Source organism: Chiloscyllium plagiosum, unplaced genomic scaffold (assembly GCF_037043375.1).
Source record: "Chiloscyllium plagiosum isolate Xiang-an unplaced genomic scaffold, Cpla_swu_hap1 HiC_scaffold_7, whole genome shotgun sequence".
Taxonomy (NCBI): domain Eukaryota; kingdom Metazoa; phylum Chordata; class Chondrichthyes; order Orectolobiformes; family Hemiscylliidae; genus Chiloscyllium; species Chiloscyllium plagiosum.
In genome coordinates this window covers 53,520,140-53,539,730 of record NW_028270145.1, presented here as the reverse complement: position 1 = coordinate 53,539,730, position 19,591 = coordinate 53,520,140, and the positions used below count along the sequence as shown (strand labels likewise).

Sequence of the window (19,591 nt, the reverse complement as noted above, 5' to 3'; positions counted from 1 at the left end):
CAATGAGCGAAGAACTCTCCTTTAGGAAGAGCATACATTGCATGCTACAGTACCAATCTCCTTAAGCTGCAAGCTTGTGGCAGAAGTGAAATAGACAGCTGCAATGTGTGACAATAGTCCACTCTGGATCAGTTGTTTAATATGACTGCACAAAGTAAATTTGCAATTTTCCACCCACGTTTAAAATTGTCTTTATGCATCAATGATTCCTTCAAAAATCTGAATTATGCTTCTATTGAGATCACTTGTGAAAGAACAGTCCAGAAAATCAGCTTAGGCACAAGCAGTAATATATAAACCCACCGCCACATGTATTGGATAGAAATAAATAGAAAAGGACAACACAATAATAAAAAAAAATGTACTAAATATATTGCTATTTTATTACTGTTTAAACAAGTTTTTACAAAGGTTTTCGAAATACTCTAATTATATTGTTACATAAATTTAATTTCACAAAAATAAAACAAATCATTTTAATGTAATGATTGAATAGCAAATAATTTATTTTACTTCATTAAAATGTCTATCAAGTGCTCAACAAGTTTATGAAGTAGGAAATACAATTGGAAAGTGAAAATGGGTTCGAGTGTATAATGCAGAATCTTTTCATAGTTTACTGTTGAAAAATTATACAAGATAAGGCAGAATCTCTTCGATGTATTTATGCATTGGAAAAGGCACCAGCTTACAAAAATTCCTGATATTCTATTCTAAATGTAGGTCACATTTATATGGAAAGGGAAAAGGTAAATTTCTCAAAACCACATCCACAAGTAGTAAATGTACACATATAAATACATACTAGTATGATTACATAGATCTTCTAAAGCTTTTACCAGGTTTACAGTATTTTAAATTAGCATTCTTAAAAATTAAATTAATTTTACATTGTGAAATTAATATTTCAACTAGCAGCAAAATGCAAATTAAGCCAATTTTGGTTCTGAATTTAAATTTGAAGTCAATATGATTTTATTTGAATAATTAATTTCAAAATCCAGAGAACATACCTTTTTTTTTAAAGTTCAGATTTTAATAAAGGGTAATAGTTCTAGGGGAGTAAAAGAGGAAAACAGAATTCATGATCCTTGTGAAGTTTTATCATAAAAATTGCTCCATTGTGTACATTAATTAGACTGTAGTGTTACTTTAATAAGAACATGAATAAAAGACTACCTCCATATATTTAGAGAATGTTTGGCCCCTGGTATTATCCAGGAGCTAACTTAGGTAAGAATTCACAAGCACTTTACATGAAGTTTCTGAGCTAGAGAGAGAGCCTGGACCTTTCAAGGCACTAACCATTAAGGGGATGAGAGCAGTGAAAGATACTTTGTCATGATGTGTATCCTCTATCAGAAGGCAGTTCCTTGGCTTATTGTCTGCTAATGCTTCATTCTGAGTTTTCGTGAGTAGTGGCTTGTTTGTGACTGCCTTCCACTTTCATGGGTAGAATGAGCAGGCAGGTCAACCTCACTTGGAATTAAATCTGCAAAGTTGTTGTAATTCTGAGCCACATATGAGTTGTCTAGCCAACTGAGCCAACTAGCTCCCTACTGTGAAAAAAAACAGTGCTATTAGTGGATTTGTCTGCAATTTTAAAACTGTTTATTGAAGCTTATTTTGTTATGGCAAGTGTGTTTTAATAATTGAGAGTTGTAATTTATTATGCCAGCATGAAACAATACTTTAAAGGTCTCTGCTGTTCTGGTTTATTTTAATGTACTTACCATCATAAATAGATTTGTGCTGCAGGATTATGACCATACTGACAGCAGCATCCAAGGAAGAATTCTGGTTACCCACGCAATCTGCTGTGGGTGGTGCTGAAATGTCAAGCATCAGTATAGAATGGGCAGGCAAGTGCATATGTGAGAATTGATAGTGCAGAAATAACAGGGAGGTATTTGTCAGATTATGGTACTTAGAGAAAGTGAGGACTGCAGATGATGGAGAGTCAGAGTCGAGAGTGTGATGCTGGAAAAGCACAGCAGGTCAGGCAGCATCCGAGGAGCTCTACATAAGCCCTACATCAGGAATGTCAGATCATGGTTCTTCACTTTTTAGTCTAGGTAGGATGATGTAAAGGGAACAAAAGGGATATATTGCAACTGGTTAGCTTGTTAACACTTCTTAGTGGCTCAGGGAAGGGTCAGGTAAATAACTTAAGCAGCCGCCAAAGGAACTTGTGGTTCTTTCCCCACACCACCTTTTGAAGTACTAAACATCGTTTCCATCACTAACTGTAAAAGATCAACAGCACTCTGCAAAAAATACAGAAGGAACAAAGCTATTATTTATTCAGAGAATCAAACGTTTACTGCAAATACCAATCTGCCACTTAATAGGTATCAGCTCAATGGTAGCTCAAATTGAGCAGCAACAGATTCTTGTCCCTGATCTGATTTTGCCAATAATGGAGAATATCGGTATGCAGCAATCAAGAATTTCAGAGAGAAAAACAGTAAAATGTATGGGGTAGGGTGCCCATTTTCATAGCACAACTTGGAGCATGAGTGGACACTTGGGAAAATTTTTACCTAACCCACTTATTGAAAACTGTACTGCTATTCAATTAAAATGACAAGTTATTTGACTGAATTGAGCCCCTGAAGCAAATTTGAATTATTATCACTGCTCCTTAGCAAACAGCAAAGTTACTTCCCCAAATCCAGTAAGGTCATTCTTAAAATATGCCTCCAGGATCTGACTGGGGATTTAATTTGGGCACCCATACAGGACTGGCAGTGGGTTTTTCACTCAGGTATTGCATTTGACCAGAAGTGCTGCAAAAAACAATTTTTTCTCTATCTTCCAACATACTTTCAGTTAACCTTTCTGACCTCTTTCACCTTTTATCTGGATATCTTCTTCCATTTCCACTCAAGTGACTGTGTTCTTGCAATATCTGACTCTATAACCCTGAACTTTGACTACCAACTCCATTTAGTAGTGTGGCATTCAATTATTTGTCTCAACAAAGACATCAATTGATTTTCCCTCCTGCTGGATTTTGTATTATCGAAAGAAAAATAAAATTATTTGTAGCTTCCTTTCTTCCTGGCTTTAACTTTGGTTTGTAGGAAGAATTTAGATATGGAAGGTGTATTATACACTCTCTTTGTCCCTTTAAAACAATTATCTATGCAACACTGACAGACCTTTGTTCCAATCTTCAGCAGATATGTAAATACAACTTATCTCTTTACAAAAACTCCAATCACACAGTCTCCTCATCATCGCAATATTGTTTGTCACCATAATCATTTGATCAGCATTGAACTTATAAGTTTCAAGACTTGAGTGTCAAGATACATCTTCACCTTGTCTTGTTTTTTTCTTACTTTTGGCACTGACATCAGGCATAAACAAACTGAAACTTGCCAAGGAGCATGTTTAAACATTAACTCATAAGGTGAGCAACCTGTTGCAGACTGTAGGGTTATTTTGTAAGAGAATAGAAAATTGTCTGGCCTGTTTCAAAGAAATCCATGCAAATTACTGCCTAGTTGTCACTCAAACAAATTCTTCTCCAAAGATGTCTTCAGAAAATATACACTTCATTCAGTCTCTTAGTGCGGTTTTGCATTTTAAAAAGGTTAGGATTTCAACAAATGGAGGTATATGTTGCGAGTTCGCAGTTTTGTTTAACTACGGCTCGAACTTATTTATTTGTAATAATCAGCAGTTCTTGTTAAGGATGGGAAAATTGGCAGTGTTTTCTCTTAACCTAATTTGATCTGACAGGTAAATTGGAGAATTTGTCTGTACTTTGATGAAATCATTAACTTTTTGTGCTGAGCTTCGTAGTAATGCAGCTCAAGAATTCATGCGCTTTTCAGAGTGTGTCACAATATTAATCAAAAATTAGGAAAAGGTACGACTCAAACCTGCCCAGATACAAAGGCATAAACTTGGTCCTGTAGATTTCTTCTTGGAAGCTCCTATGAATTCACACTTCTTCAGTAACTTCTTTGCATCTGAAAAGATTCATATTGGACTCAACATTAACTGTTTCTCCCTCCATGGATGTTGCCATACTTGCCTAGTTACTCCTGCATTTTCTTTTTTTATTTCAGAACTATGTTTTTTTCTCAGTGCCTCTTTGCTTAAACCATTATTGTGTAAGGTAATGCAAACCGACTGGGCCACTGTGTTCATGAAAACTTAGTTAATTATTGGTCTTGTAATTGTCTACCAATTACAGTGCAATGGGATGCAGCCTGCTGAGCCAATCAGCCCACCAAAGAGAGTCAGATATGGAGGCAACAAACCTGACTGGGGCTGACATGAAAGGTCAAACACAAAAGGGGCTCAACGCAAAAGGGGTTTACCAGAAAAGTTTCAGATAAAGATGGGAAGCTTGGAAGGTATGGAGGGAATTAAATGTAAAGAGAGTGGCTATATTGGCCACCAGCAGAATCCTGGGGAATAGAAGTTGGCATTGTGAAGCAGAGAGTCATTGTAATAGGGGCAACATTGACAGTGAAGGCAGGGACAACAGTTTGACAGTGGGCTCACAAAATGTGCTGGAGAGGGATATGGGATGGCATAGGTTTAAGGCTGGGCATGGGGAGCTGCAAGGGTGTGGGCTCAGGGGAAATTCAAGGACTATGGTGACTGGGAGAGATTGAACCTTCGGAGAAGGAATGCCTGAGGAAAAAGAAAGCAGTGATGGGGGTAAGAAGCATAGGTTAGAGGATGAGGATTGAGAGTGAGGGAATTGGAAGATAAAGTACATGAACTGTTATTGTGTTCCGCACAAAGAAGAGTGCCTTACTGAGAATATACAGTAGAAATGGCGGAAGTCTACCTTTGTTTACATTTGTTCCTGCACGGCTCAAATACCCAAAAATGAGTGAATGAAAACAGAAACCAGATAAAAACTTGCATGAACACTCGGTTAAGGAATTTACACTGAAGTGAAGCATTCACTGTAGTTTAAGATTAACATGCTCTTGGCTCTCATTACACCCACATCCCACCCAGATCACATAATACTGTACATTGCTGAAGGTCAACTTACACTCATCAACATGGTTGGGTTAGGAATGAGGGGATGATTGGTCTATATGAAGCTGTGGAGGAGTCTTCGCTGTCCTGGTTTTCTGAATCAGAAGGATATGGGGTGAAGCCATTATACGTGTTGTTGATTCCAAGATTGTAGGGCTGTGTGTAGGCAATCAAGTATTAAAGTAACTAATGTGCCACATGCACAGAATGCTCTATAACACTCAAGGTTACACATTCCTTGCACACCAATGAATGAGGAAGAGAATATAGTCAGTGATCAGCAGAAAGCATAAGGGACTGTCAGAAAATACAGAAGGATATAGATAGACTGGAGAGTTGGGTGGAAAAGTGGCAGATGGCTTTCAATCCAGACAAACGTGAGGTGATGCATTTAGGCAAGTCTAACTCTAGAGCGAATTATGCAATGAACGGAAGAGCCTTGGGAAAAGTTGATGGGCAGAGAGATCTGGGAGTGCAGGTTCATTGTACCCTGAAGGTTGCTGCACAGGTGAATAGAGTGGTCAAGAAGGCATATAGTATGCTTGCCTTCATTGGACAGGGTATTGAGTATAAGAGCTGGCAAGTCATGTTAAAATTGTACAAGACATTAGTTCGGCAGCATTTAGAATATTGTGTACAGTTCTGGTCGCCACATTACCAAAAAGATGTGGACACTTTGGAGAGGGTGCAGAGAAGGTTTACGAGGATGTTGCCTAGTATGGAAGTGCTAGCTATGAAGAGAGGTTGAGTAAGTTAGGTTTATTTTCACTAGAAAAAAGGAGCTTATGGGGGGACCTGATTGTGGTTTACAAAATCGTGAAGGGTATAGACAGTGTGGATAGAGACAAGCTTTTTCCCGGGGTGAAGGATTCAATAATGAGAGGTCATGCTTTCAAGGTGAGAGGTGGAAAGTTTAAGGGGGATACACGTGGCAAGTACTTCACACAGAGGGTGGTGGGCGTTTGGAATGCGTTGTCAGCAGAGGTGGTAGAGGTAGGCATGGTAGATTCATTTAAGATGCGTCTGGACAGATGCATGAGTAGGTGGGGAGCAGAGGGATACAAATGCTTAGGAATTGACTGACAGGTTTAGACAATATATTTTGATTGGCTCAGGCTTGGAGGGCCGAAGGGCCTGTTCCTGGGCTGTAAATTTTCTTTGTTCTTTGTTCTATGGATGATTTTGTGATAGTTTAGGGGGACGAGCTCAGAATACTTCATAGGTCGGCGCAACATCAAAGGCCGAAAAGCCTGTTCTGCACTATAATGTTCTATGTTTTTGATCATGCAGGAGGGGCCTCACCACATTAAAATGACTACAGGGCAAGTGGTTTTTGCTTAAGACAGGAACAGCTTGATAAGCACCCAAAGGTTAGGTTAACTCGTGCAAGTTCTCAAAAGCAAACCAAACATAATTTCCCTGCAATTTGTTCACATATCCTTACCACAATGCATATTGACTTGCTTATCCAACAGTTGTATTGCCTTTGTGGTACCTAAGGAAGAGGAAAATGCAAAGGAAAGTCAAGCAGCACAGACCTGAGACTCAGCGGGCTCCAGTTGTAGAGATACATGCAGTGTCTCACAGGAGACCCAGAACCATCAAGCAGTATACTGCAAGAGGATCTAACAAAGGGATAAGTGCTGCCTGCTCATGACTGAGCACCAATAATGGTGGGATCTTTGCAAGTCCAGGGACAATGGTAACTATATATGCTATGCCTCACAAGATGTTCTGCCATTGCACAGCTTGGGAGGACATGCTATGCCTGCGTTGCTGAAGATCACAGTGGATTAACCATTCTCACCAGCTGTTCCTTTCAATCCTCAACTGGAAATTTGTGCAGTTTCTCCCAATCAGACACCCACAAGGTGGGTGTAAGTTCATTTGTAAGTTCATGGTAACCATTCTCAGGAAAACACATTGGTTTGTGCTATTCACCATGGACAAAGAGCCATTACTGGGTTATCTCAAGTCTAAGACTACATTGCCATTGACTACACACATGAGGGACTCTGAGCTGCTGGCAAAAGCAAGCCATGTTCCTGTATTCACTCTTGTAATGTCCAGTGCATTTGTGACATCAGGTAACAATTCCTAAAGGTGTATTACTGTGAAAAGCTCCTGCAACATTGAGGATGCAGTCAACATTACCACACACCTGGGGAAAGCCAGCAATGATGGACAGTCCCACCATCCTGGCTGCTTGACCTCTTCTTGTCCAAGGAAAGAAAATGAAGAGCTGTGTGCCTGGAGAAAATGACATCAGTGACATACAGGGTGCACTTATAGGTCAAGGATTGAGAGATGCCGCATTAGTCCCCTGGTACTCCTTAAAGCAAGCCATTGTCATAAAATATCAGGACACCTGTGACCTTGACAGCCATCAGGATGGGATTGCCAGCCAGTTGTTCTGATCATTGCTCCTGCAGATGACGCAGTTCAATGATGATGGCCCAGGACATCCTTCATTGGTAAGTGCCCTCCGCTTCAGGCTGTTGAACAAAATGATGGTGAGGCCTGCAAATGCACCACCTTGGTGGAATTTCATTGACTGCTTCTCCTTTTGGAGGCGTTGCAGTAGCCATTGGGATTTGCTGTTCGTGCTGGGCTTGCTGATGAACAAATAATATTTGTTGCATTCTGTGTTGTCTCCATACCAAGGCCACAAGGACTCCAGCCATGGTAGTCTCCATGTCGGATACTTGGGCAAATAATCTGTGAGCAATGTCAGAGAGATAACAATATTATTTAAGGAACTCCTGAGCCCTCACATCTATCATAACAATGTGTCTTCAAACTGTGTGGCAAGGAGGCTTTTGGAAGGAGGTCACCTACTCCCTGAACTGTCAGATCCTGCTCCCCTGGCCCTAATTCACAGAATATATGGCTCTGTGAGGCATAAGGCAGCTCATCATTATCACATTCTCCCATATTCTCTGCATTTTAAAATTTGTAATTCAGTCGCATTACTTGTGAAGAATGTGCTAATATAGTCTGATTCCTATGAATTATTTAGTTTTCCTATCAGGCCCTACAAGGTTTCCTGGATGTCGCCATTCCCAATGTCCATTCTTTTGTGACAACCCAAGTCACCAGAACTGTTTTCTGCCCAGTCTTATGAGATGTCTTAATGCCCTCCAAATTTGTTCTCACAATTTGTCTTTGGTAAATGCTTTCCTGCCTGTATGTGGCGTGTGTAGGTAGAGAAAGTAGAGCTAATAACTATTTCCCATGAGTCAGGACGATCATCACATCATATGGGAAGTAATTTTGGAATATGGCCTGTCTACCAATTAGTATGAACTACACCTCACAACCATTTGCAAAGAATTTTTGGCATATACTGGCCATGTCAGAACCATGCACAACTTGCAATTTTGTTGTTATATCAGTATCTTGTACATGTTGTTAACTGCTGCGTGATGTTATGATATCAGCTGAAGTTATTACTGGACAGGTCAGATTCCAGACTGAAACTCATCTGGAAAGATTCTGGAAAGGTAGTCCCTCACTAAAACATAAGAACAGCAAAGCTGTAGAATCTTCTTTTAAAAATAAGTCTATCAAACAAAAGAAATGAAGATAAGATAGAGTAAATCAATCTATTTACTTATATAACAAATTCATTTTTTAAAAAGAAACACAGCACATGAATAATCCCACTAATCCCAAAATTCATCAATCCTTTATAAGTTCAAAATTAGAAACAACTTCTCCTTGGGTAGTACCAGAAGTATTTTTTTGTACAATACTCACACCGGAGGAAAAACTTATTTTTCTTACTTCTTGATTGGTTAAAGATAAGTGTGATTTTAACTCTACAAATGGAAACAATAATAACTTTTTCCTAAAGCTATCATACACCTGCGTTTAAACACATTTGGCTTCAAGCATCCTCTTCAGGGTTTAATCCTGACAGCCTGGTTTGGGACGATCACTAACTTCTTACACTACGGTAAAGGGATTCTGGGTAATCCAAGCTGGAGGACAGGAACAGGAACAGCAATTACTATTTTATATGTTGTTGCATTGTTTTGGAACTTTGGGAAAAAAAGTCAAAACAACAGCAGTTTTAAAAGGAAGAAGAACAGACAAAGGAAGCACATGGTGAGGTCAGTGCAGGAGAGAGAGAGAGAGAAACTGACACCACAGTGAACCTACACAGTTGCTGCCTTTGCTGTTTGAATTCATGTGTCGCTGGACATCAGAGTGTGTCTGGGAAAATGAACAAACAGTGAAATTCATAACTGATCTTGAAGGAACTGTTTGGGTAAAGTACACAGCACAGAAACAGTTAAGTGAATAGTTTTAAGTGTTTGGGTTCTTCCTGGATTATGTTTTTTGAGCTATGTCTCTTGATTAAACTTAAAATTTAAGCCATAACTATTAATTTAACCTGGGACAGTGTTTAGTAGAGGAATAAGACAGTGTTATTTTCTGGGACTGTAGATTGTGAAGGAGTAAAACTGGCCTTTAGTAGAGTGATATGCGCTTCTTGTCAAGTTTAAGAGAGTTTAAGGGTTACTGTGGATTATATCTGCAGTAAATGCTGTTGGTTGAAAATCCTGTCAGAGTGAATGGATCATTTGTAGAGACAGTTAGAGGCAATGAGGAATTTGCAACAGCAACAGAATGGATGGATGGCAGTTATAGGAAGGGGGAAAATTTGCAGATACAGTCACACAGTTGGATTAACTCTAGGAAAAGCAAGAGAGGTAGGTAGCTAGTGCAGGAGTCTTTTGTGGCTATCCCCATTTCAAGCAAGTATGCTGTTTTGGAAAATGTACGGGGTGATTGATTCACAGGGGAATGTAGCATGAACAGCCAAGTTTCTGGTATTGAGACTGGCTCTAATGCAATGAGAGGTTCGTCAGGTTCCAAGAGATCAATCGTGTTAGGGGATTCTCTAGTCCGAGGTACAGACAAATGTTTCTGTGGCCAGCAGCGAAAAAGCAGAATGGTGTGTTGCTTCCCTGGTGCCAAGATCAAGGATGTCTCAGAGAGGGTGCAGAATGTTCTCAAGGGGGAGAGGGGCCAGCAAGAGGTCATTGTCCACATTGGAACCAACAACATAGGAAAGGAAAAGATTGAGATTCTGATGGGAGATTAGAGAGAGATAGGGAGGAATTTAAAAAGGAGGTCCTCGAGAGTAGTAATATCTGGATTACTCCCAGTGCTACGAGCTAGTGAGGGCAGGAATAGGAGGATAGAGCAGATGAATGCATGGCTGAGGAGCTGGTGTATGGGAGAAGGATTCACATTTTTGGATCATTGGAATCTTTTTCGGGGTAGAAGTGACCTGTACAAGAAAGACGGATTGCACCTAAATTGGAAGGGAGATTTGCTAGACTGCTCAGGAGGATTTAAACTAGTAAGGTGGGGGGGGGGGGGGGGGGGGGGGGGGAGGTGGGGACACAATCTCAGAGATCAATCTCAGACTGGTACAGTTGAGAACAGAAACGAGTCAAACAGTCAGGGCAGGCAGGGAAAAGGTAGGACTAATAAATTAAACTGCATTTATTTCAATGCAAGGGGCCTAACAGGGAAGGCAGATGAACTCAGAGTATGATTAGGAACATGGGACTGGGATATCATAGCAATTACAGAAACATGGCTCAGGGATTGGCAGGACTGACAGCTTAATGTTCCAGGATACAAGTGCTACAGGAAGGATAGAAAGGGAGGCAAAAGAGGAGGGGGAGTGGCGTTTTTGATAAGAGATAGCATTACAGCTGTGCTGAGGGCAGATATTCCCAGAAATACATCCAAGGAAGTTATTTGGGTGGAACTGAGAAATAAGAAAGGGATGATCACCTTATTGGGATTGTATTGTAGACCCCCAATAGTCAGAGGGAAATTGAGAAACAACCTTGAAAGGAGATCTCAGCTATCTGTAAGAATAATAGGGTGGTTATGGTAGGGGATTTTAACTTTCCAAACATAGACTGGGACTGCCATAGTGTTAAGGGTTTAGATGGAGAGGAATTTGTTAAGTGTGAACAAGAAAATTTTCTGATTCAGTTTGTGGATGTACCTACGAGAGAAGGTGCAAAACTTGACCTACTCTTGGGAAATAAGGCAGGACAGGTGACTGAGGTGTCAGTGGGGGAGCACTTTGGGGCCAGCGACCATAATTCTATTTGTTTTAATATAGTGATGGAAAAGGATAGACCAGATCTAAAAGTTGAAGTTCTAAATTGGAGAAAGGCCAATTTTGGATTTGGCAAGAAGTTTCAAAAGCTGATTGGAGGCAGATATTCGCAGATAAAGGGACGGCTGGAAAATGGGAAGCCTTCAGAAATGAGATAACAAGGATCCAGAGAAAGTATATTCCTGTTCGGGTGAAAGGAAAGGCTGGTACATATAGGGAATGCTGGATGACTAAAGAAATTGAGGGTTTGGTTAAGAAAAAGAAGGAAGCATATTTAAGGTATAGACAGGATAGATCGAGTGAATCCTTAGAAGAGTATAAAGGAAGTAGGAGTATACTTAAAAGGGAAATCACGAGGGCAAAAAGGGGACATGAGATAGCTCTGGCAAATAGAATTAAGGAAAATTCATTACAAATACATTAAGAACAAAAGGGTAACTAGGGAGAGAATAGGGACCCTCAAAGATCAGCAAGGCGGCCTATGTTGGAGCTGCAGAAAATGGGGAAGGTACTAAATGAGTATTTTGCATCAGTATTTACTGTGGAAAAGGACATGGAAGATATAGAATGTAGGGAAATAGATGGTGACACCTTGAAAAATGTCCATATTACAGAGGAGGAAGTACTGGATGTCTTGAAATGCATAAAGGTGGATAAATCCCCAGACCTGATCAGGTGTACCCTAGAACTCTGTGGGAAGCTCGGGAAGTGATTGCTGGGCCTCTTGCTGAAATATTTGTATCATCGATAGTCACAGGTGAGGTGCCGGAAGACTGGAGGTTGGCTAACGTGGTGCCACTGTTTAAGAAGGGTGGTAAGGACAAGCCAGGGAACTATAGACCAGTTGAGCCTGATGTTGGTCATGGGCAAGTTGTTGGAGGGAATTGTGAGGGACAGGATGTACCTGTATTTGGAAAGGCAAGGACTGATTAGGGATAGTCAACATGGCTTGGTGCATGGGAAATCATGTCTCACAAACTTGATTGAGTTTTTTGAAGAAGTAACAAAGAGGATTGATGAAGGCAGAGCGGTGGATGTGATCTATATGGACTTCAGTAAGGCGTTCGGCAAGGTTCCCATGGGAGACTGGTTAGCAAGGTTAGATCTCACGGAATACAGGGAGAACTAGCCATTTGGATACAGAACTAGCTAAAAGGTAGAAGACAGAGGGTGATGGTGGAGGGTTGTTTTTCAGATTGGAGGCCTGTGACCAGTGGAGTGCCACAAGGATCGGTGTTGGGTCCTCTACTTTTTGTCATTTATATAAATGATTTGGATGTGAGCATAAGAGGTATGATTAGTAAGTTTGCAGATGACACCAAAATTGGACGTATGGTGGACAGCGAAGAAGGTTACCTCAGATTACAACAGGATCTTGATCAGATGAGCCAATGGGCTGAGAAGTGGCAGATAGAGTTTAATTCAGATAAATGTGAGGTGCTGGATTTTGGGAAAGTAAATTTTAGCAGGACTTATACATTTAATGGTAAGGTCCCAGGGATTGTTGCTGAACAAAGAGACCTTGGAGTGCAGGTTCAAAGCTCCTTGAAAGTGAAGTCGCAGATAGATAGGATAGTGAAGAAGGCATTTGGTATGCTTTCCTTTATTGGTCAGAATATTGAGTGCAGGAGTGGGGAGGTCATATTGCGGCTGTATAGGTCATTGGTAGGCCACTGTTGGAGTATTGCGTGCAATTCTGGTCTCCTTCCTATTGGAAAAATGTTGTGAAACTTGAAAGGGTTCAGAAAAGATTTGCAAGGATGTTGCCAGGGTTGGAGGAGTTGAGCTGTAAGGAGAGGCTGAATATGCTGGTGTTGTTTTCCCAAGAGTGTCGGAGGCTGAGGAGTGACCTTATAGAGGTTTACAAAATTATGAGGGGCATGGATTGGATAAATAGACAAGGTGACAGGGGAAAGATATAAAGGAGACCTAAGGAGCAACTTTTTCACACAGAGGGTGGTACGTGTATGGAATGAGGAGGAGGTGGTGGTGGCTGGTACAATTGCAACATTTAAGAGGCATTTGGATGGGTATATGAATAGGAAGGGTTTGTAGGGATATGGTCTGGGTGCTGGCAGGTGGGACTAGATTGGGTTGGGATATCTGGTTGGCGTGGACGGGTTGGACCGAAGGGTCTGTTTCCGTGCTGTGTATCTCTATGACTCTATCTATTTTACTATGTTCTACCTTTCTCAGGAGCACTGGCCTATGCAGCATTTCCATCTAAGCACTTCATACAGCTGCCAAAAATAAGGGAAAATTGAAACAAAAATCTTTTCCTGTCATCTGTGGGTATTTTCCCTTAGCTTAAGATAACCTCAGTCTCAAAATTTTCAGTGGACCTTAAAGCACAATGGTATACTAAGTCATGAAACATCCTAAAGTAAAGAAGAAACCATTTGTCTGCCTAAATAGCCCTCACAAACTGTTTTAAAAGAAATCACATGGCCACAAAAATACTTATGTTAATTATTAACTTCAGACACACAAAAACCATTATGATATTAACTTAAAATCCAAAAAACCCAGACATAAAATTAAATGATATTAAATATATGTCTTGCACTATTTATATCACAATGATTCATTTTGCACTAACAATTGCTCAATGGATTTTCTGCAACTATGATACTGAAGCTCTCCTCATTTGCAAATTTTCTTTCATTATCTGTTAAAAAATTTATTGATGTTCCAAGATCTGTGCCAACCCAATTTTCCATAAACATATCCTAAGATGTCTGTTTGTCTTTGTTACTTTTTACTCTTAGATATTCAGAACCTCGTCACCATAGCTACAAAATGCAACAAATAAATATTTAGACTCTTATCCTATACTTTCAGGTCCATCGTTACCATTTCATTAAATTTCTGGGCTAATGAGATACTTACAACAGGGAGTGGTGTGTTTTCTGAAATTTGATACATATATCATATTGAAATTGATTTGTTCAGCAAAGGATTATTCCTTATCTCCAATGCTACATCCTTCAGCAATAGCTTTAATTTTTATGGTGGGTGGGCAAAGTGTTTAATTTGCAACTTCCTGATAATCCTCTTCTTTTTATCCAGATTCCTGTCTCCAGAGGCCAATAATACTTCTTGAACTTCTCAATGGGAAATGCTTGGTCTCTGTAATAATGTTCTACTTCACTGAATTTTAAATTTATGGTTTTAACAAAGTCACATGCTTTGACTGGATTGAGTCGATAGAAGCTGTTCCAAATGAGAAAAGAATAGAGAACAAGAGGGCACAGATTTAAAGTGATTTCTGAAAGAAGGAAATAATACATTGCATAAAGTAAACATTTTCACTCAATGAGTGATTCAGGTTTGAAATACACAGCCTGGGGGTGTGGTGGAGGCATTATCATTTGGAGTATTCAAGAGGGCATTGGACAAGTATTTGAATAGAAACACTGTGCAAAGTTACAGGGAAGGGCAAGTGAGTGGCACTAAGTCATAATGTTCACTCAGAGCTAGTGCAGGCATGATGGGCTGAATGCCCCCCTCCCCCACACTATTACAATGATGTGTTTCTGTGAGTTAAATGCAAGCAGACTCTGGAATACCTAGATTACATTGTTTTAACCTTTCACAAATCCAATCAAAATCCATGCTATCGTCTTCCATTGCAAAACAGTCCAACTTCTTAAATTTAACAAAATTCAACTCCACTTCGGAGGCTTCCAGCAAATCGTCACTTTTGCCAATTTTGTCTGCAATTTATGATAGAATTGGCAATTCCCCTTTGGAATTAACATCACTTACATCCAGTAACATATCTGAGCATATTTTCTCCTGGAATATTATTCTGGCCTCAGAATTGATCCCAATAGTTCTAGTTTGCCAACCTGAAAATGACACCATCTATTCTCACTCTATTTCCTGTTAGTTAGCTAACCCTCTATTCATACTAATATATTACCAACACCATTATAACTTCTTATCTTAAGTAGTAAACTTTTATTTGGCATCTTTATCCTTTTGAAAATTCAAATGGACTGCATTTACTGGTTAAAGTGAGGTTAGAGTCAAGAGTATGGTGCTGGGAAAGCATAGGAGGTCAGGCAGCATCCAAGGAGCAGGAAAATCAATGTTTCAGGCCAAAGCCCTTCATCAGGAATGAGGCTGGGAGCCTCGGGAGGTGGACAGATAAATGGGAGGGGTGTGGGGCTGGGGGAAGGTAGCAGAGAGTGTAGTAGGTGGATGGAGGTGGGCTAAAGGTGATAGGTCAGAGAGGAGGGTGGAGTGGATAGGTGGAAAGGAAGATGGACAGGTGGGACAGGTCATGAGCGCAGTGCTGAGCTGGAAGGTTGGAACTGGGATAAGGTAGGGGGAGGGGAATAGAGGAAATTGGTGAAATCCACATTGATGCCATTAGGTTGGAGGGTTCCGAGGCAGAAGATGAGATTTTCTTCCTCCAGGCATCGGGTGATAAGGGAGTGGCGATGGAGGAGGCCCAGGACCTACATGTCATCGGCGGAGTAGGAGGGGGAGTTGAAGTGTTCAGCCATGGGGTGGTGGGGTTGGTTGGTGCGGGTGTCCCGGAGATGTTCTCTGATGGAAAAGCACAGCAGATCAGGCAGCATCTGAGGTGCAGGAAAATCAATGTTCAATCCATCCCCTCACCTTTACCCCCACCTCCATCCACCTATTGCGCTCTCAGCTACCTTTCCCCTATCCCCACCTTCCACAAATTTATCTCTCCACTCCTGAGGCTCCCAGCCTGAATCTGATGAAGGGTTTTTACCTGAAACATTGTTCTCTGAAGAGAACATCTCTGGGACACCCTTCCTGGAGGAAGAACACCTCATTTTCTGCCTTGTGACCCTTCAACCCCATGGCATCAATGTGGATTTCACCAGTTTCCTCATTTCCCTTCTCCCCACCTTACCCCCGTCTATACTTCCAGCTCAGCACCGCCCCCATGACCTGTCCTACTTGTCCATCTTCCTTCCCACCTATCCACTTCACCATCCCCTCACTTTTACCCCCACCTCCATCCACCTATTGCGCTCTCAGCTACCTTTCCCCTAGCCACACCTTCCTCAACTTTATCTCTCCACTCCCGAGGCTCCCAGCCTAAGTCTGATGAAGGGCTTTTACCTGAAACATTGATTTTCCTGCCCCTCAGATGCTGCCTGACCTGCTGTGCTTTTCCAGCACCACACTCTTGACTGCATTTACTGGTTGACATGTATTTGCTGCCCTGTTCCTCTACTTGGCAGAGTTTGTGGATTTGGAACATACTGTCGAAGGAACACAGGCGACATTTGCAGTACATCTTGTAGATGGTACACAATGCTGGTACTAAGCATCAGTGGTGGAGGGAGTGAATATTTATGGACGTGATGCAGATTTGACCTACATGTGACTAAAGACCCACAGCAATGTGGTTGACTCTTAACAATAAATCCTGACCTAGCTAGTAATGCCCTATCTCGTAAATGAACACAAAAAATTGCCCACAAAGATCATGCCCTCTGAGAGAAAAAAGATTATTTTAAATGTTGTAACTGTACCTGCATCTACCACTTCCCCTGAAAGCCCGTTCCATATAGGCATCTCCTCTGTATGAAAATACTGCCCCTCAAGATCCCTTTTAAATTTTTCCCTTCTCTCCTTAAACCTACACCCTCTAGTTATGGACACCCCTACCATGGGATGAAGATTTTTGCTATTCACCTTATCTATGATCCTCATGATTTCATAAACCTCAAAAAGCTTACCCCTCAGCCTCCTATGCTCAATGGAAAAAAGTCCCAACCATTCCTGCCTTTCCTTATAACTCAAATTCTCCAGTCTTGGTACATCCTTATAAATCATTTTTGCCCCCTTTTCTGTTTAATAACATTCTTCCTGTAGGAGGGCATTCAGAATTGTATGCAGTACTCCAAATGAGGCTTTATCAATGTCTTGTACAGCCATACCTTGACATCCCAAGTCCTGTACTTTGCAAGCATGCCAAATGTCTTCTTCACCGCCCTGTCTACCTGTGATGCCATTTTCAAGGAACTATGCTTCTGCGATATCCATGGTGAACTGTGTTGAAGGTCTCGCTAAAGTTTACGTAGACAACATCTATCACTCTGCCTTCATCGATCTTCTCAGTAATTTCTTCAAAACATTCAATCAAGTTTGTGAGACACGATTTCCCATGCACAAACCCATGCTGACTATCCCTAATCAGTCCTCGTCTTTCCAAATGCATGGAGATCCTGGCTCAGAATCCACTCCATGAACTTATCCATCACTGATATCAGGCTCACCAGTCCCTAGTTCCCTGGCTTTTCCTTGCACCCTTTCTTAAATAATGACACAACATAAGCCACCCTCCAATCTTCTGCCTCTTTAATGTGGCTGCTGATGAGACAAATATCTCTGCTGCAGTCCCCACAATTTCTCCCCTGGCTTATCATAATGTCCTGGGATACTCTTGATCAGGTCCAAGAGACTTATTTACATTTTTCCATTTTAAGACCTCCAGTATCTCCAATTCTGTATTGTGGTTTCTTTTCAATATAATTCTATTTATTTCCCTAAGTTCCCTAGCTTCCATGTTGTTTTCCACAGTAAATACTGATGCAAAATATTTCTTTAATGTCTCACTTGTCTCCTGTGGTTCCACACATAGACAGTCTCATTGATCTTTAAGGGGTCCTATTCTCTCCTTAGTTGCTCTTTTGTCCTTTAATATACTTGTCGAATCTCTTTGGATTCTACTTAATTCTGCCAAAGCTTTCTCATGTTCCATTTTTGCCCTCCTGATTTCCCTTTTAAGTGTACTCCTTCACCTCAAAGGAATTTCTCAACGGATTCATTTGATCCCTGGCAGAGAAATAATCTACAAATCTGAACCAGGATCAACAGTTCTCAACTGAGTCCAAACGAAGTGCATTCAGGGAAAAATATGAAACTTCCAGGCTGCCTGCATTTATGAAGTTAAAAATTTGGGGTAGTGATAAACGTAACATATTTGAACACGATTGTATCATGTGTAAAGTATAGAGGAAAAGTCTTGGATGAGGTAATATTGTGTAAGGTTGTCATTTTGAAGGAGTTAACTTTCATATTATGTTGGCTGCACCCATTCTTTTGAAGTCCCACACAGTCTGTGAGTGGAAATTAAGAGTTCTGCCTGAATGTTCAGAATCAGCAATTGAATCTGTATCAACTCCCTAAGGTCCTAGTGATTATGCCTGACCAAATATAGTTTGTACCTCATGCTATCAAGTAATTTTTTAAAAAACTATGTCAATACGGTTGTGTATCCTCAACTACTACTATACACCAGTAGCCTGAAGACAAAGCAAAGGCAAAGCAGGATTGGTATCAGTGATCTACCTCAAGCAACTCTTACAAAGTACCACATTGCGGTGGAAGTCATAAATTGCACAAGGTATCAGGATTGACCAGCTGGGAAAACATCACATAACTTACGTCTCTGGCTGAAAAATCTTTTTTAATGTTGTTCATAGAGTCATAGAGATGTACAACACAGAAATCGACTATTTGATCCAACTTGTCCAAGCTGACTAGCCATTCTAAATTAATCTAGTTGCATTTAGCAGCATTTGGCCCATATCCCTCCCAACCTTCCTATTCATATACCCATCCAGATGACTTTTACAAGTTGTAATTGTACCAGTCCCCAATACCTGCTCTAGCAGCTCTTTCTGTACACACACCACCCTCTGTGTGATGGTATTCTATATAAAATAATAATGAATAAATACTAATAGACAGTAACAGCACATCAATCATTCTGCTTACATTCTATGCACAGCATATATTAAAATTATCATAGCCAATTATGATCTTACAAAAGAACAAAGAACAAAAGAGACTTACAGCACCGTAATAGGCCCTTAAGCCCTCCAAACCAGTTCCAGTCATCATGCCCCAACTAAACTTAAAAAATAAACCTTCTGCCCTTATTTGGTCTGTGTCCCTCTATACCCTCCCTATTTGTGTAATCATCCAGATGCCTCTTAAAGATCACCAACATGCCTGCTTCCACCAACTCTTCTGGCAGTGTATTCCAGGCTTCTACCACTCTCTGCGTGAAAAATGTCCCTCGCAGATCTCCCTTAAACTTTCCGCTTCTCACTTTGAAGCTGTGCCCCTTTTTAGAGTCATAGAGATGTACAGCATGGAAACAGACCCTTGGGTCCAACCTGTCCACAGCCGACCAGATATCCCAACCCAATCTAGTCCCACCTGCCAGCACCCGGCCCATATCCCTCCAAACCCTTCCTATTCATATACCCATCCAAATGCCTCTTAAATGTTGCAATTGTACCAGCCTCCACCACTTCCTCTGGGAGCTCATTCCATACAAGTACCACCTTCTTCATGAAAAAGTTGCCCCTTAGGTCTCTTGTATATCTTTCCCCTCTCACCCTAAACCTATGCCCTCTA

At 40.8% G+C, this 19,591-nt stretch overlaps 1 long non-coding RNA gene across 4 annotated transcripts in view; it reads right to left on the bottom strand.

The window, feature by feature from the left end:
* Nucleotides 1-378: 378 nt before the first annotated feature.
* The window catches only part of LOC122551562 (uncharacterized), a 42,818-nt gene continuing 23,605 nt past the window's right edge, over nucleotides 379-19,591 (bottom strand). For 2 of the 4 annotated variants that reach the window (XR_015757676.1, XR_015757678.1), the window contains exons 5-7: nucleotides 7,178-7,734; nucleotides 5,030-5,172; nucleotides 379-3,983 (exon numbers count right to left, since the gene is read on the bottom strand). This is a non-coding gene — a long non-coding RNA (uncharacterized LOC122551562). The remainder of the gene's footprint in view (nucleotides 3,984-5,029; nucleotides 5,173-7,177; nucleotides 7,735-19,591) is intronic. The other 2 variants (XR_015757679.1, XR_015757677.1) reach the window with 2 other exon arrangements.